Genomic DNA, 16,017 nt, shown 5'->3' with positions numbered 1-16,017 from the left:
AAAATACAACACACATACAGAACCGTGCCTAAAACATAAGTTAATATACTCAATAAAATATCACATAGTGAACACCTAACGTAGCCACTAGACAAGTCAAGAAATAAAACACTTCCAGCAACTCAGAAACCACCACCCTCAACCCTCCATGGCCAAGGACAATTCCTGCTGCCTCCCAAAGATAACTACTATTCTGTATTCTAACACCACAGTTTAGTTTTGCCTGTTTTGGGACCTTACCTAAATGGATATATTTAACACATATATTCTTTTTTGTCTGGCCTCTTTTCCCCAACATTATGCTTAGGAGATTAACTTATGAGTTTGGAAGCATCTAGAGTTTGTTTTATACTGCTGTATAATATTCTTGGATGACAATACCACAATTTAATATATCTACTCTACTGCCATCATATATTGTTTTCAACATTATATTTGTGAGATTTATCCTTTTTGTTGCAGACAACTACAGTCCATTATCTATCTTGCTAGTTAACTATAGTCCATTTTTCATGTCGTTGTAGATAACTATAGTACAATTTTTTCAATGTTGTATAACATTCCATTATAAGAACACATTTTTATCAGTTCTACTATTGACATACATTTCATTTGTTTCTATTTTCTATGTATTATGAATACTGATGCTTTTGGACATTCTTGCATGTATCTCTTTATGCACATGTACAAGCATCTCTTTTGGGTTTTTACCTAAAGGTGAAAGCACTGGGTCATAGGTATCCATATTTTCAACTTTATACGGAAGCTATTTTTTCCTAGTTATTTTGTACCAATTTACCTTCCCCAAAATAGTCCAAGAAACTTCCTGTTCCCCCATATCCTTACCAATATTGGGTAGTCACAATCTTTTGAACTTTACAGTACCTTACTCTTAAATGAAAAAGTAGAACCAAGATTAACAGCTATTTGAGTGAAACCTCCAATGTGAAAAATAAAGACAAAGAAAAAAAATGAAAACAGAGATTGTAAAAAGTATGGACAATAAAGGAAACAGATAAAAATATTTTAAAAATATTTTAGTAGCCTCGGAGAAGTGAAAAGCCATTAATTCCATATAAAAAGGAATGCTTTTATTGAATAGAGAATAAGAAAATACTAAAATTCAATGGAAAGATCGAATGATAAATTTCAGGATTTCTCCCAAAAAGGGATGGGGAGAAAAAAAATAGAAAGTTAGGGAGAGTTAAAAATAAATAAATAAATAACAACAAAACCTAAGATGTCCCACTACTAGTTTATAGGAGCTTCAGGAAGAAAAAAACTGGAAAAATTTAGAAAATAGATGGGAGGAAATTATCAAAGAACAGTTACAGGAAATATTCCTAGAATTAGAGAACATGCATTTCCAGATTAAAGGGGCTCACCAAGTGCTTGGCATATGAACAAAACAAAAACCATATCAAGCCACACTGTCAATGAATTTCAGAACACCAGGAATCAAAAGAAGATTCTAAAAGATTCAGAGTATAAATCACAGACAATATACAAGGAAGTAGAATGTTTTAAATGTGTCAGTATGGTTCCACAAGAGCAACATCAGAGTTAGAAGACAATGGGAAAACAAAAACAAGCAAACAAACAACTTCAAAATTGGTAGGTGAATGAGCCAGATATCCAAGCAAAAAGGAAGAGATCACACAAAAAGCTCACACAGCAAAAAGCACATGTGGTTTCATCACATTGAAACATTGAGGTAAAAGTATGTGCATGGGTATGTGAGTTTAAGAATGTATGTTTGTGTGTGTATTATGAAACATGTAATAAATATATAAAACTATTCTGAGAATAATTATTTCCAACTGAGAATTCTCTACCTGACCAGGAGATCAACAATGTGTGAGGATCGAACAAAGACATTTTTGGATGGTCAACATCTCTAACTGCATCCCATGTACACTTTCTCAGGAAGTTACAGCAGGAAATGCTTAATCAAACCAAAGAGGAAGACACTGAACCCAGAAAACCAAAAAATGGAGGTCCTGAGAGATTGCATGTATACCAGGTCAAGCTAACAACTAGTCTAGTGTTAAAGAGTACAGAAAATTCCAGAAGTATATTCCAAAGAAAAAACAAAACCTGATAGGTTAGCTCATTTGTTTGATCTTATAGGAAACATAATTCCATGGGGTTTTACAATTCTAATAAGGAATTTGTGAAAAATTAATGATAGTTATGGAAATAGAAAACTAAGCACACCAATGTAGAGAGAGAGATGCACCAAAGAGAAAAAGACGCTTAACAGCTTCAGGGGAAAAAAATAAAGTTGTTTGGAAAAAAGAAGCGTAATCAGAATACACTATTTGAGCAGGAAATGATCTCTGTATAGTAATGATATTGATATAACTATGTTGGGATATACCCATATTGGATGGAGAGGAAGTGCTGGGGGAAGAGAGGACAGGGGGGAAAGTAGACTCACCAATGTAAAAGTCTACAGATAATAATTAAGTGTACAAATAAAAAAATATGATAATAAAAATCAGAAGGAACAACTTAAAAAGTTGAAAGGAGTTGCTTCTAAGGAGTGGAATGGAGTGCCGTGGGTTGTGAGCAAGAGATTTTTGTTGTTGTCAAATGTCCTATTGTATTTTGACTTTTTAAACTATGTAAATTAATTACTCTGATAAATTTTTAGTTAGAGAATAATTAAAATTAAGTGCTTAGTATAGTACATAAAGTATCAATAATGGCAATAATAACATTTACCGTGAGCTAGATATTGTGCCCTGTGCATTTCTTGAATTACATAATTTAATCCTTTCAATAACATCTCACCATTTTATAGGTAAGAAACCAGGGTCACTGAGAGGTTTTGTTTCTTTACTCAGATGACACAGTTAGTAAATGAAAGAACCAAGAGTTTAGCCATCTGCCTTAACCCCCAAGCTTAACTGCACACAGAAACAAAGGTACCCATCATTACAGAGCTAAAGGACTTGCTAAGAAGTGACACAGCAAAGTCTTCTGATTCTAAATCCTACGCTCTTTTCAATCTCCCCTATTTCATTAGGAAGTTCACATTTTATTTTCAAATTAACTTGAGTCAATTTGGAAAAGAAATATTTCATTTTCAATGGAAACATTTGTTAGAATCACAGAAAAATTAAAAATATTTTGCATTTGACAACTAGAAATTTCTCCTTAGGAAATCTTTACTCATTTGCTATTCCCAGAATGGCCCTGTCAGCTTCCTTCAACCAATCTTCATCACTCCAACCAAGATAACTTTGAGTGGCTGTCCAGTGCAGCACCATTCAACGTGCTGGGTTGAATGGTGTGTCCTCCCCCCTGGTCCCCAAAACAGAAAGGAGAGGGAAACAGGAGTACTTAAGAATGCTGGTACCAGAATTTAAAGCAGGCTTTTTCTCTCAAAACACCCACTAATTAAGACAGAGCACCATTTAGGAAATGAAGCAGCTAATTAAGCAGGTTGCACAAATAAAAATAATGAAAAAATTCAGTCCTTTCAACTACCAAGATTTTGACTGAAATTATGATTTAAAGGAATTCACTAATTAAGGTCCATGTGATCTGACCTCTGCCAGATCCAATCTCATCAGACAATGCCCCTCCCACTGCTTGTTGACTAGATTCCAACCACAATGATCGCCTTGTTGTTCCCCAGGTACATTAAAATGGTTCCCAACACATACCCTTCACACTTACCTTTCTTTCTGCCTGGAACACATTTTACTCAGCTCTTCCTGTGACTCACTTATCATCCAGTGGTCAGCTTACATACCACCTCTTCAAGTAAGACTTCCTTAACCATTCTCTATCAACCAGAACACTCTAGACCAGTACATGGCTGTCACTGTACCCTGCTTTATTTTCTTCAGAACATTTAATGCTATTTGAACATTTTTCTCTGCTCAATTTTTTATTGTCTCCTATATTCCCCTAGAGTATAAGGTTCATAATTTTGTCCACCTTGTTCGCTCAAGAATTAGCAGAGCCTGGCATAGAAGTAGGTGGTAAATAAATGATTGAACACGGGAGGGAGGGAACAAGGAAAGCGGGAGGGGAAGGAAGATATCTAGCCTATTTGCATTTCCGAAGGTGGGACCCAGCCAGGTTATACCTGAAGGCATTTGCATTGTCAAAGCAAGCCCATTACAAACCTGCCCTGACATCAATATGGTTGGAAGTGAGATTTAGAGATGCAAAACACCTAGGAAAGAAAAGGGGGCCCAGGCACCAATTAACAACAGAGAGGCAAATGAAAATGGTACTCATTATGTATAGGTACTGAGCACAAAAGACATTTGGAGAAGAAACATGCCATGTCTTCTAAATCAAGTGAACTTAGAAAGTATAATAGAAAAGTAGTAGTTAGAAACCAGCGACCATTTGGAAACTAGAATTTGAGATTCAGCTTTTTGAGGTTAATGTCTAGGGATATAGCTGATCTCTATTTTAAGAATGAGAGCTGTCAGTGAAGCAATCCAGGGTGGTAATTTAATAATAGTACTTTGGATGAGAGGAGCTATCAAATCACAAGTTTCTCTGAAGAATTCCAAGGCTTAATTTATATGAGGCACCTTAAAAGTTCTCAGTACAATTTGGAAAGACCTACAGTAACTCCTTCCAAAAGTGAAGCAAGTTTTCCTACGTGAAGAAGTTAATTCATTTCAGCCTAGCCCAGAATACTCCAACGGAGACAGGCAAATTCCTTTAAACTTACATTATAACACTAAGTGACAGTGAAATTTTGGAATGGTTTTTTAAAGGTGGAACCAGGAAAAGAGCTGCATGTCCCTCACCTTCTGTGAGAGGCAGGGGACCCAAGGACCTGTCACCCAAAGCTCAGTAGTATTCCCACAAATGCAAACAAGACTACCTGGGCTAAGAGCTCTACGAGGGTCATAAATCAAGTGCTTGCTTCTCTTCAGCGACTGGAAGAGCAGAATGAAAGTTGGGAAAATTAGAAAATCAGGGATGCCAGTATCAGTTAAATCATCCCTTCAAAATTAAGCTTAATGAATTTCAGTTCTCCCTTCTATATCCATTTTTGACCTGAATATGGTACAGTGCGACACTAGGTAAAATCAACCGATACAGCAGCACTAAATGGTCCCCGGTAGGCCTAAGTTGTTTTACTTTTAATTTCACATTTTTATTTGGTGATATACCCTTTGAGGTCATGAGCTTCCCCACTCTCCCATGGCTATTTTATTAGCCAGAGCAGTGGTTTTCAAAGTGTTTCACACCAGCAACATCAGCATCACTAGGAAGTTTGTTAGAAGTGAAAATCTGGGGGGGTCCCACCCCAGACCTACAGAATCTGAAACTCTGGAGTCAAACAATGAGTGCTTTATTCAGCCCTCCAGATGATTCTGATGCACCCTAAAGTTGGAGAATCTTTGAGTTAGGATAATTCTAGCCACTCTAGCAAACAAACTTCTAATTTTCAGTGACCTAACATAATAAACATTTATTTTTCACTCACGTAACAGCTCAGTGTAGCAGTGACCGGCTTCTTCCCACATGACGACTGAGGCAGCCAGACACCTTCCATCCTGAATCTCTTCCATCCAACTATGGCTTCAGAGTTCTCTGTATAGTTCTGATGGATGGAGAAAAAGAGTAGAGAATCCCCTATTATCATCTTAAAATCCTTGGTTCGAGAGTAGCACACATCATTTCCGCTCGCGTTTCATTGTTGAGAACAAGTGAATAGGTCACATCTAGGTGCAAAGAAGACCAGAAAATACTTTCCCTGGCTGGGGGCATGCCTCCCTGCCACAAATGCACATCAAGGAAGAAGGAATACAAATCTCCACCACCGATGTGCAAACTATACCCTGTAAACTGTGGGGTAGCCAGGGCAGGAGCATATGGATGGGTCCCTGGAGCATATCCTCCAAAAGTGGCACCTTTACAAAATTTTAAAGTGTAGATATGATTGTTGTCACTACAATGATAGAAGAGACTTCTACTGAAGTTTCTCAAATGTTAATGTACGTATCAACCACCACAGAATCTAGTTAAAGCTCATTATCTGATTTGTAGGGCCAGGATGGGGCTTGAGATTCTGCATTTCTAAATAGCTCTCAGGTGATTCCAATGCACTGGTTCAGGAACCACACATTAAGAATTTGGAGGAGGTTGCATGAAAACAAAGGTCAATCTGTCCAATATGTGATGACGGTGTACATGCACAGCCTTCCATGATCTGGCTCACTGCCCTCCCTACTACCCTCTCACTTCTCTGTTCTCTTCTCCTACTCCCCACTTTGTTCACTTCACTCCAGCTACAGTAGTCTTATTGGTGGTCTTTCACACACCAGACACACTCCTGCCTCAACATTTGCACTAATGTTTCCTCTGCCCAGAATTGCTCTTCCTCAAGATACACATGTGGTCAACTAACTCCCTTCTCTACTTCAAACTTTTGCCCAAATGCCACCTTCAAAAGAGACCCACCTTGACCACTCAATTTTTTTTTTTTTTTTTTGGCTGCTCTTTGTGGCTTGCAGGATCTTAGTTCCCTGACCAGGGATTAAACCTGAGCCACAGCAGTGACAGCACTGCGTCCTAACCACTGGACTGCCAGGGAATTCCTTGACCACTCAATTTTAAATTGCAAATCACCTCCTTCCCCAGGTTACCCAGGGAACTTTCTTTCCCTGATAAACATTTTACACCTCACTGTGATATAAATTAAGTGCCTAAATAAAACAATGTCTGGTGCATTGTAGATGCTCAACAAATATTCGTTGAATGAGTAAATAGTTGGTTAGACCATAAGACCAACCCAAAAAGTCATCAAGAAGTGATGCCTTTCTGAGTCCTCAGTTCTCCTGATGTTAAATCCTACCCAGATCAAGAAGTGGGCAGAAAGGGAAGAGGGTAGAAGAGGTTAGTTGGATCTTGTGCTTGAAATGACAATATCCCTTGGAAGACCAATAGGGCAGTGCCTCAAGAGAAAGATGGTAGGCAAATTTCTGTACTTGAAACTGACATCCTGGGAACTCCTACTTTTTTCTTTAAGCCCTCCTGCTCAGTGTTAATTAACAGATTCCTCTCCCTTCCCCCAGACCACAGAGAAAGTGGGTGATGACCTTATACAGAATGTCTGATCCTGGAATCCTTTTACTCCTTTGGGACTTCTGATGTCCCAAGAATTCACTGGACCCAAAGCTTTGCCTCCAGATCACACATCACACCAGCTGCAGAGAGGCAAAGCAGAGTGGAATCCAGGGGGTTGCCTGGAGAACAGCATGCAAACATGCGGACCTGGCCGAGAGGCCAGGCCAGTAGAAAGGGGACAAAGCCGAACATAGATGGCCAGGTAGAAGGAGGGAAAGCTTCAAGAGCTGAGAAGAGACCCAGAGTCAAAGTCATTTAGTGGCAAGGATTCTACCAAATAGGGGCTGGAGGAGGAATCATGGGTACTCCAAATAAATCCAGTGGGTAGGGCAGGACAGGTATAAGGATAGTTTTAAAGTCCAGATCAACCTTCCAGGCTGCAATGCAGTTCGCCTTAAAAGTACTAGCTGAAGGCTTCCCTGGTGGCGCAGTGGTTGAGAATCTGCCTGCCAATGCAGGGGACACGGGTTCGAGCCCTGGTCTGGGAAGATCCCACATGCTGCGGAGCGACTAGGCCTGTGATCCACAACTACTGAGCCTGCGCGTCTGGAGCCTCTGCTCCGCAACAAGAGAGGCCGCGATAGTGAGAGGCCCACGCACCACGATGAAGAGTGGCCCCCGCTTGCCACAACTAGAGAAAGCCCTCGCATAGAAACGAAGACCCAACACAGCAAAAAAAAAAAAAAAAAATATATATATATATATATATAAATAATAATAATAATAAAAAAAAGTACTAGCTGAAATGTTACAGCCACTTCTCACCTCTCCCCCTCCCACACGGCAGTATTTCAAGAGTACAAGCACCAGCATCATATACCTGTAAAACCTGACTTGAGACTATGTTTTTGACCACATGCTCCTAAAATGAGACAGGTACAATGACTTTCCCATGTTGCTGGAGGCTTTAATTGATAGACCCCCGGTCTTCCCTGCTGCCATACATGCAAATCTGCAATGTGTGGCCACCATTGATGTTTTGGGACTTGCGAGTGCATTAGTCTGCTAGGGCTGCCATAACAAAATTCTAAAGACTGGGTAGCTTAAGCAACAGAAATTCATTTTCTCACAGTGCTAGAGGCTAAAAGTCCAAAATTAAGATGCCATCAGGGTTGGTTTCTGGCAAGAGATACCTTCTCGGCTTACAGATGGCCTTTTTCTGTGTGTTCTCATCCCATTGTTTCTTCCTCTTCTTATAAGGACACCAGTCCTGTCAGATTAAGGCCCCACCGTTGTGAGCTCACTTAACCTTTATTACCTCCTTATCTCCAAATAGAGTCATATTGAGAGTCAGGGCTTCAACATATGAATTGGAATGGGGCGGAGGGGCGGGGAGGTGCACAATTCAGCCTGTAACAAGGAGGTTACGTGAATATATGCATACATATGGGTGGGTGTGTTGTACACATTTACATGTGCAAATATATTTTTCTTTCTATAATTGTTAGATTTTTAATTACCCACAATCGTTACACATAAAAAATGACAGTTTGTCATTTTTCAGGAACCCCACAGCCATCTTCTCTCACTGTGCTAATAAAGTTTCATGACACAAAGTGCAACAGAGAGGCAGCGATTTTCACACTTTGAAAATAAAAAGGTTTGTTGTTTCCCCTCTAGCTAAATATGTTTCTTACAAATAGGAAGATGCTTATAATTCCATCTGAAATCTTCTTATGTGTCAGGGAAATATATTAAATTATAAGTGTTTATAATCCTATCACCCTCCTCTTTGGTTTTGTAATTCTTTGTTTTTGTAATTATTGGACTTTATTGTGTTGAGTGGGGTGAGAGATGAGGAGGAGAAATTAGGAAGCTTAAAAGGCCAAATTGTTCTACCTGAAAAAAAAATTGCCTAATCCCAGGATGGGAGGGAGATAAGGGTTAAAAGATGGAGGTTAGGGGGCCTGGAAAAGTGATGGTAGAGAGAGGCAGAGAAAGAAGGAGATGAAGGGATGAGAGATGTGAGAACAGCCTTAGAGAATGGGATTGGGGGAGGGGGCTAAAAGGGTTTATCAGGGAATGTCATGTCGCTCTGAAAATTACCTCCCTCTGTCTTCTGAAAAAAATCTGTTCAGTAAATATGCATCATGCTTTAGGAGTTTGTTTGAGGTAACTCATTTTATCTATTTTTATTAAACTTTATGAAATCACTGCTTTTGTTGATCAAAAATGTTTGATTATCAGCAGTTTTATATGATCCAAGCTAATGGTGGCAATTCAACTTGATGGCAAGAGAAAGAGGGTTCACAATATTCCAGATATATCTAGTACTTAAGAATCTAAGGAAAGCTGGAGAGGAACATGTGGCCTAGGATAGGGTCCCAGAGACCTCCTTCTCACCCACTGGCTGAAATCCATATCCTATCTTATTCCAGTTGCACAGAAGGAACAAACTAAAAAGAAGAGCCCTAGATCTGCTTCAGAGCCAACATACTTTTGTTTTTCCTGACACACAGAATAGAGACATGGAGAGATTAGCTCCACCTACTACTCTGGTGACATGGAATACAGGAAAGAGAAGGGAGCTTGCTCACATGCTGTCTCTTATAACACTTAGGGGCTTCATTGGGCATGCTAGAATCTGAGGAAGCAGATGAATGAATTTTTCCTCCATTTGAGGATGTTAACTACAAAGATAAAGCTAGGAGATGGGATCCTTCCCCAGCTCTGTCCTGCAAATGCTCCCATTTGTTGAGCAAAAGTACAAGGTAGAATACTAAACACACTACACATGTCCATTCATTAATCTACTCAAGTCATATGTTTTGAGCACCTATTTCACAGTATGTTCCATAGTGCATTATCACATCTAATCTTCACAACATCCCTATAAGGAAGGAAAGAATTATTCCCCCATTTATTAAAGAAAACCTGGGCCATAGGGCCGTGAATGAATTGTACACAATTTGTTAGGGGCTTAGCTGGGATTTGAAATGAAGTTTGCTGTAAGCCCCATTCTCGTCACCACAATAGGGAATGCTCAAACTTTTTCCAGCTTAAGTCTATGAAATGCCTGTTTCTCTGCCAGCTTGCACTGTGATCCATGTCATGGGGTAGCTCGAAGAACTACACTGTGACTTGGCTGAGCTGCTGCCAGAACACACTCAGTGAGGAGATACTGCTGTTCTCCCCTCTTGAGCCAGTGATGGTTCAAAGCTCCAGAATCTTGCCTCATTAATGCAGAACCACGGGTGTTAACAAATCCCAATTTCTATTCATTGTCCTTCTCTAGCTCCCTAGATTGAAGCCAGGGGTGGGAATAAGACTAAATAATGAATTTAAATAATAGGTCAGAGGATATTATCTAATCCAAGTCTTCAAGTAGAAGAGAGAGCCAAAAGCCACAGGAGAAGCAAGTAGGATGAACAGCAAAAATTGCACAGGGATGGATGTTTAACTCTCCCTCCATTTCCTTTTATACTCCCTAAGGAAGTTTCAAAAGCTTCCCTTAATATATCTGCAGATCCTTCTACAGGAGCATCTGGTGAGCAAACCCAAAATAAATGGAGACTTACAATGAGAGGTATGAAAAATAATAGCATTATTTCTGCAGGTAATCTTTTCATACAAAGTTTACTTCATTAATTTGAGCAATAGAAATAAGACTGAGATCATTTGTTTTTCTTTTGTAGCTCCACTAATCTGCAAGCTTTTACAGCTATTTCATCAAAGTAACTGTATTATTGTCTTCACATTTTCCCAAACCACCTCTCCAAAGAGAAGGTTCCTTCCATTGGATTCCATTTTCTGTCTCAGCTCATAGGTTAACTTTCTACTGCCTCTACCCAAAGGTAAAAACCATAAAATTTCCATTTATTCAAAGTTCTATGGACTAAATGTTTGTGTCCCCTCAAAATTAATACATTGAAGCCCTGCCCTTCAATGTGATGGTATCTGGAGATGGGGTCTTTGGGAGGTAACTCAGTGATGAGGGTGGGGCCCTGGTCTTATGGGATTGGTGCCCTTATAAGAAGAGACATCAAAGAGTGCTTGCTTTCTCTCTCTGCATTGTGAGAATAAAACAAGAAGGCAGCCACCTGCAAGGAAGGAGAAGAGCTCACATCAGAACCCAACCATAGTGGCACCCTGATCTCAGACTTCCAGCCTCCAGAAATGTGAGAAAATAAAATTCAGTTATGGTATCATTATGGCATCCTGAGAAGACTAAGACAAAATCTCTATGAAAATTTTTAGTACATCATTAATATCTATTGAGTGTCTACTCAGTGTAAACCACCATCATAGACACCATGAGCACATACATGTCAATCATGCATAGGTCTTGGAGAGGCCATATAGTGAGAAGTTAAGAGTAATTTTGCACCTAAATCAAAGGAATTAATTGAAATAATGGAATTCAAATGTTTAGCACCATGGCAAATTTGTAGCAAGTTTTCAAAAATATTAGTTATTTAAAAGAGTAAATGGATTTTCTCCAGCTATATACTTAATATCTGGAGAAAAACATGTCAAAAGGATATATGCACCCCAATGTTCATTGCAGCATTATTTACAATAGCCAAGACATGGAAGCAACCTAAATGTCCATCAACAGATGAATGAGTAAAGAAGATGTGGTATATATATACAATGGAATATTTCTCCGCCATTAAAAAGAGTGAAATAATGCCATTTGCAGCAACATGGATGGACCTGGAGATTATCATACTAAGTGAAGTCAGTCAAACAGAGAAAGGCACATATCATATGATATCACTTGTATGAGGAATCTAAAAAAAAAAAAATGATACAAATGAACTTATTTACAAAGCAGAAAGAGACAGACTTAGAGAACAGACTTACGGTTACCAAGGGGGGAAGGGTAGGGGGAAGGGATAGACTGTGAATTTGGGATTGACATGTACACACTGCTATATTTAAAATAAAATTCTTTTCCATGAAAAAAAAAGTAAATGGAAAAAATAAAGAATAAACGGAAGGGCACTATTTTGGAAGGGTGGTATTAATCAGGCTTTTTAACTGAAAACTATAGAAATTGACTATCTTAAGCTGAAGGGGAACTTATTAATTGATATTAAATAGCTCTCAGAATCTCTGGATGGGCCAGATCAGGCTAATCGGCTATCAAGCCAATAATAATGCCCCCAATCACATGCTAGAATCAGTCTGCCTATTATTGCTATTTCTGTAGATTGCATGTAGCTGTCACCAAGTTTGCCAGAATAAGTTGTTATATTAATTTGTTTTAATTTTTAGATTCCACATATATGATAACATACAGTGTTTATTTGCCATTCTCTGTCTTACTTCACTAAGCATAATATTCCCTAGGTCCATCCACATTGTTGCAAATGGCAGTCTTTTTTATAGCTGGGTAATATGTATATTAATACATCCTGCAACTTTAATGAATTCATTTATTAGTTCTAATAGTTTTTTGGTAAAGATTTTAGGGTTTTCTATGTATAGTATCATACCATGTGCAAATAGTGCCAGTTTTACTTATTCTCTTCCAATATGGATGCCTTTTCTTTTTCTTTATTTTATTGCTGTGGCTAGGACACATGTGTTTATACATTGTTTTCTCTAATTTAGTTAGCATTCTTATTAATAATGCTTTGAACTCTTGATTTGGTAAATTGTTTGTTTCATTAGTTGTTTTTAAGCAGTTTTCTCTTGCTCTTTCAATTGAAACAAATTCCCCTGTCTTCTCATTTTGCTTAACTTTCACTGTCTCTGTGAAATTAGCTGAAATAGTTGCCTATTGCAGTCTTGAAGTGGTGTCCTTGTGTGGGAGCATCCCTATAGAGTCTATGTGAGAACAGTGACTTTGATGGGAGAGCTGAATCCGACATGAACACAAGTCATGTCTTTCCTCAGGGTGCGCTGGCAGCTGTCACGCTGGTAGGAGATGAGGCTGAAGATGGAGGGTCTAGGGCCAGAGCCAGATGTGAGTTGGGGCTTCTCCTCTTCTCAGTGTCTGTCATCACCCTATCTGGGGTGAGGGCAGGTCCCAAGTTGCTGGAGCAGAAGCCCTGCGGGTCAGGTTCAAGCTCTCCTACCTCCCAGCACCAGGACCCTCACCCCAGAGGGAAGAAGTGCTCTGGCAAGAGGGTCTGGTGTGTGCACTCAGTGTGGGTCTGGGCACGTGCTGTGATGGTCCATCAACAGACAGAGATTGGGACTGCTTCTGATTCACTGCCTGTGTATGCACCCGTACTGGCCCTGCTCAAATGTAGCTTTGGGTCTGATCTGCCTTTGTCCCTGCCTGCTGGGTTCTCCCTTTGGCCTCTGCCACTCTCACCCTAATGTGGGGCCACACCGCAGCACAGGAAGCACTGGTGTGGGCTCTTGGCATAGGACAGGATGCAGACGATGGTGGTCCAGCCATAGACAGAGTTTGGGGCGGCTCCTGATGCACCGCCTGGGTAAGTGCAAGAAGTGCCTGCCCCCCACCGTGCTCATACATCACTTTGGGTCTAAGCTGCTTTTGTGTCTCACACCTGAGCTTTCTTCTTGGCTGCAGGAGCCCTTGTCTCAGTGTGGAGCTGTGTCACAAAGCAAGCAAGGCCAGAGCAGTCACTCAGCTCAGTGTGGGGCGTGTGCTAGGGTGGTCGTGGGAAACTAGTCTGCTATCCATGCAGTTTCAATCTGCTATCTCTGCTGTGTTTCAGGAGTAAGCAAGGGTGTACATGCTCCTCTGGAACAGAATCCAGGCTTCCCATAGCCCTCCTCTTGGTCCCGCCACCCTTCCAACCAGCCAAGACAACTCATCTTCCTGCTATTGGACCTCAGGGCAGGGGGGCCCAATCTGGGGCTCGAACTACTCACACCCCATGGAGAATTTCTACCCATGTAATCTCCCTTTTCCTGAGTCCCCTCCCTGGGACACAGGCCCCAATCTGATCTCCTGCTTCCCTTTCTACCCGATTCCCTGTGGATCTTTCTTACAACCTTGGTTGGACAGGAATCTTTGTTAGTTTCCAGTTAGTTTTCAATGAGAATTGTTCTACATGTAAATGTACTTTTGATTTGTTTGTTGGAGAAGGTGAGTTCCACATCCTGCTACCCCACCATCATGGTCTCCTCTCCTGGATTTATATTTTTTCTTTAAATGTGTAAGGACTGCACTATTGGGCCTGTATTTTGACATGACAATACAGTTGGCTGTGGTTGCAGAGGAGCTTCCCTCTTTCTATGGGACATGGAAATCTAGCTTCACGTAGTCTTCACGGCTCCCCACTGTCTTTCACTCTGCCCACTCCACACACTCCTGTTACCTGGCTATCTCCTGAAGCATTTGAGATTAAAGCTATTACCTTAGAGATTGGCGTCCAACAGAGGCACATGCAATTTCAATGGCTAAAGAACCAATCAAAACAAATGATCATATAACTTCCCCTCAGGTGCTTGTAATTTAAAACAGGTGAGACTAGCACTGTCTAAATTCACCCATTATTTGCTCCCTTCCCATACAAATGTCCCCTTAGGGTGATCTTAAATTATCATCCAAATCAAAATATTATGAGCATAAACAGAAACACAGTCCTATCAGTAATTTGTTGGGACAATAATTATATAACAAGACTGTCCTGCTCAGACTCTAACAGATGGTCACCCTAGTTATACCCAAGGACAGAATCCTCTTCATCAGTGAGCTTACAAAATTATCTGTAACTCCATCTTCTCATTTAAGTCTCCAACTACCTGTAGCTTCTACTCAAAATGTTCATTCACTTATTTATTCTTTCAATAACTATTGTGTGTTAGGCTTTATTCTAGATTCTGGTGATAAGATGGGAAACACAACAAGTTTTCTACCATTATGGTACTTATATCCTGTTTACAAATAAAAAATAAGATGCAATGCAGTATCATAGGGTTAAGGTCTATGAATGAAAATGAGAATAGTTAAAGGATGGAAGGTGATATATGGTACTATTGATATTTTACATAGGGTTGTTAAGAAAGACCTTGCTGAGACGGTGTTATTGGAACAGACCTCTGAACAAAATGGGAAAGCAAATGCTTCAAATGCCTGGGAGAGAGCTTTTGAAGGCAACAGCAAATCTGAATCCCTTGGGAGTGCTTGACATTTTCAAAGATCAGCTAGTAGCCCAGTGAGGCTACCACAGAGATATTAGGGGAATGAATATTAGAGAAGGAGGCCAATGATATGATGAATCAGATCAAATAAACAGACTATAGGAATGGATCTTAGTCTATGTCTGCCTTTTGAGACTTACCCCTGTCCTGACAGAAAGTAGGAAGAAAGCATCAAGAATGCTTAAGTTAAAATACTGCTGACTTTAGATCACGTCAATTCTTTGGGTATTGGTCTCACTAATTCAGGCTTTCTGGGTCTGAATTTTGGACCTCATGTTTCCTCTGACCTCTTCTTATGCTCCAGGCAACTGATCGGCTCCCAGACCTCTGGCCGCTGACAGCTAGTTACTATAGACAGCCTCCCTGACCTCTAAATTAAGTCCTTGACCTTACTATTCTTAATTGGATCCTGATCTCTGGACTTTGCATATGGTTGTACTCTTTTCTTTTCTGCTTTTTTTTTTGTTTGTTTTTTTGAGGTATAATTGACATATAACATTATTTTAGTTTCAGGTATACAACATAATGATTCAATATTTGTCTACATTGGGAAATGATCGCCACAGTAAGTCTAGTTAACATCTGTCACCATACATAGTTACAAATTTTTTTTAAAGATCTACTCTTTTAGCAACTTTCAAATATGCGATTATAGTATTATTAATATAACATTAATAACTATAGTCACCATGTTGTACATTACATCCCCATGATTATTTATTTTTTAACTGGAAGTTTGTAACTTTAGATGCTCTTTATCTACTTTGCCACACCTCTGCCTCCTGTTCCTGGCAACCACCAATCTGTTCTCTGTAGCAATGAACTCTTTTTTTT

The 16,017-nt window shown here is 39.7% G+C and overlaps 1 long non-coding RNA gene across 1 annotated transcript in view; it reads right to left on the bottom strand.

Moving 5' to 3' along the window:
- LOC309626206 overlaps positions 1-16,017 on the bottom strand; it is a 1,050,100-nt gene that overhangs the window by 922,234 nt on the left and 111,849 nt on the right. Inside the window, exon 2 of the long non-coding RNA XR_014243021.1 lies at positions 5,471-5,587. This is a non-coding gene — a long non-coding RNA (uncharacterized lncRNA). The remainder of the gene's footprint in view (positions 1-5,470; positions 5,588-16,017) is intronic.

The sequence above is a fragment of the Balaenoptera borealis genome (assembly GCF_965194805.1).
Source record: "Balaenoptera borealis genome assembly, chromosome: 3".
Lineage (NCBI taxonomy): Eukaryota > Metazoa > Chordata > Mammalia > Artiodactyla > Balaenopteridae > Balaenoptera > Balaenoptera borealis.
The sequence above is the reverse complement of the archived record's forward strand: the minus strand, read 5'-3'. Positions and strand labels throughout refer to the sequence as shown.